This window comes from Gigantopelta aegis, chromosome 4 (assembly GCF_016097555.1).
Source record: "Gigantopelta aegis isolate Gae_Host chromosome 4, Gae_host_genome, whole genome shotgun sequence".
NCBI classification, from domain to species: domain Eukaryota; kingdom Metazoa; phylum Mollusca; class Gastropoda; order Neomphalida; family Peltospiridae; genus Gigantopelta; species Gigantopelta aegis.
The window spans coordinates 8,573,545-8,576,359 of record NC_054702.1 but is presented as its reverse complement, the minus strand read 5'-3'; the positions used below and the strand labels follow the sequence as shown (position 1 = coordinate 8,576,359).

General features: G+C 36.0%; 1 long non-coding RNA gene across 1 annotated transcript; it reads right to left on the bottom strand.

Annotated features, from left to right (window-relative positions):
- Nucleotides 1-644: 644 nt before the first annotated feature.
- On the bottom strand, nucleotides 645-2,797 carry LOC121371947. Its single transcript, XR_005957865.1, has 2 exons — nucleotides 1,668-2,797; nucleotides 645-738 (listed from the first exon to the last, which is right to left on the bottom strand). It is a non-coding gene; the product is annotated as an uncharacterized LOC121371947 (long non-coding RNA).
- Nucleotides 2,798-2,815: the final 18 nt, after the last annotated feature.

Genomic DNA, 2,815 nt, shown 5'->3' with positions numbered 1-2,815 from the left:
TTAAGTGTGTAGCTTTTTAGCGTATTTTATTATTATGAACAATAATTCATATAATGAGATCTTGGTTGTTGTTTTTGTTTTGTTTTGGTTTGTGGTTTGTTTTGGTTTGTTTTGTTTTGTGTTTTGTTTTGTTTTGTTTTTTGCTTTGTGTTTGTTTTTGCTTAGTTGATTTTTTAATTGATTTTTTAATTTAAATTTTTATGTTTGACGCTTTCAGACGAGTTTGTTTGTTTAAAAAATGTTTCCATTTAGTTTGATTGTTTTTTTATTTGTTTGTTTTTGTTTTGTTTGTTTAGGTGTGTAGCTTTTTAGTGTATTTTTAATATTAATGGACAACAGTAAACAATTATCGATGGATAGAAACAATGAAAAGTAAAAACATGCTTTATGCAACTGCGTTTAGTTATGTAGTGGTGTTTTCACAAGTTCGTTTGGTTATTCTTGTTTCTCTTTTTTGGTGCGTTTAGCTTTTCAGTGTGTGTGTGTGTGTGTGTGTGTGTGTGTGTGTGTGTGTGCATGCTTTGTGAATATTTTACTTACAATGTATATGCATGAACAATAACATGCAGTTATAAATATAATGAAAGAGTAAAAGGTAAAAACAGTTATCGATGTATAGAAACAATAAAAAGTAAAAACATTGCTTTCTGCGACTGCGTTTAATAGAATGAACTTTGATCTCTACTTGTCAGATTGTTGTCTGCACTTCATCATCAGAACACAGATGTGTACAGTCACCTGTATGTAAATAGAACAAAACAAAGTAAGGCCAAAACCCTGGGAATGTAGACAAACAACATTTAGTAGATTTTCATAATCCAGAAAACAAGTTCGTGCGACTAAAAAATGTTACATTCGGCATATTGACTAGTTCTTCTTCTTCTTCTTCTTCTTATTTACTTTTGCATTCTTGATTAACGTCATACATGTATGACTACACAAATCCCTGTTCAACAACATAACATCATACATTTTTACAGGATCGCCGAATTTGTTTCAGGAACAGAATAGATCAAAAGAAAGAATGTCCAAGTTTAACCTCAAAGTTTGGCGTAGGAATATGTAAATATGTAGACAGGCTCATGGAGATCCCCCTAAATCCCGGACATAAGTATTAAAGGGAGGATCGCATGGCAGTTTACTTTCTGAATAACAAAATATTGCCGGGAGGTATACACTTAGTTTGTCCAGAAATGTACTTTAAAGGCAGACCCAGAAACTATTTTAAGGTGAGGACCAGTGGCAAAAGGACACATGGACCAAATGAATGGGGCACGTCAACAGAAGTTAGGTATTCGAAAATTCAACACTGTATTTTGGTGCAAGTCCTCCTGGTCCCCGCCCTTAGATCCGCTCATGTACATATTTAACGAGCTATATAGCTACCTGGAAGCCACATGTATGCCACTGGTCATCGATATTATGGTATATAGTGGAAGGAAGGGGGGAATGTTTTATTTTTCGACGCACTCAATAAATAATAAATAAAATATAATAAATTTAGTAAGCCAATCAATTTTCACGTTATAAGCAGGCTGAATTCAAAATTCTCTTTATGTAATTGCACGTATGACTTTGTTGCATTACGATTATTTACAAACTGAATGAAAATCAAATTAGAAGGGCATAGTGAATTTTACATCAGTGCACGTGACAAGGAAATATACCTGAAAACATTGAGTTATTTCTCCTCCATTAACTGAACCGCTCTCTTCAGGTCTTCTACGGTGAAATCGGATTTACCTGTAGGTTAAAAACAGATACAGGTAAAAACATGTACAATGTAGTGTGTATTTAAGACAGAGTAGGAAAATCTGAACATCGTATCTTTACACAATACTAAACCAAACAGATGTTTTGACAATATGACTACTCATATGATCAGGTGTTTCGCTATTAGGATTAAAGTTTGTTTTGTTTAACAAAACCACCAGAGCACATTGATTTATTAATCATCGGCTAATATCAAGTATTTGGTCATTTTGATTAGTCTTAAGGGGAAACCCGCTACATTTTCTCATTAGCAGCAAGGGATCTTTTATATGCGCTTCACCGCAGGACAGCCTATACCACGCCCTTTGATATACCAGTCGAGGGGCAATGGTTGGGACGGGGAGAAACCCAATGACGAAAGGAGTCCACTACGATGGTTCGGTCCTACGATGCAGGGACCTCAGAGAAACTCGGCACTAAGCTTCCAGGATGATATATCCTTTCTACATCTTTGATACTTCCCATAACTATACCTCATTGTTACTCCATCTATAAGAGGACTGCCACTCACATAACTGGCCAGACAAATGTAAACCTGCACAAGACAGTTGGAGCGAGACAGTTGTATTGGTGTATACTCATGAATCACTGTCCAAACAATCCTGACAGCCTAATGAATGTTTGTTTGCCCACACCCCAGCACACATTAAACTACGCCTTGATATATCACTCTAGAAAGAGAGAGACGAAACCCGTTGCTGCTAAGTATTTTACCGATTAACAACAACATGTCTTTAAATTGCAATTTCCCAACATATTTTACTGATTTAATAGGTCTTTAATTCGTCCTTTTCCCCACGTAGTTTAGCGAATAGCAACAGGTCTTTAATTCGTCCTTTTCCCCACGTAGTTTACCGAATAGCAACAGGTCTTTAATTCGTCCTTTTCCCCACGTAGTTTACCGAATAACAACAGGTCTTTAATTCGTCCTTTTCCCCACGTAGTTTACCGAATAGCAACAGGTCTTTAATTCGTCCTTTTCCCCACGTAGTTTACCGAATAGCAACAGGTCTTTAATTCGTCCTTTCCCTCATTAGACTAC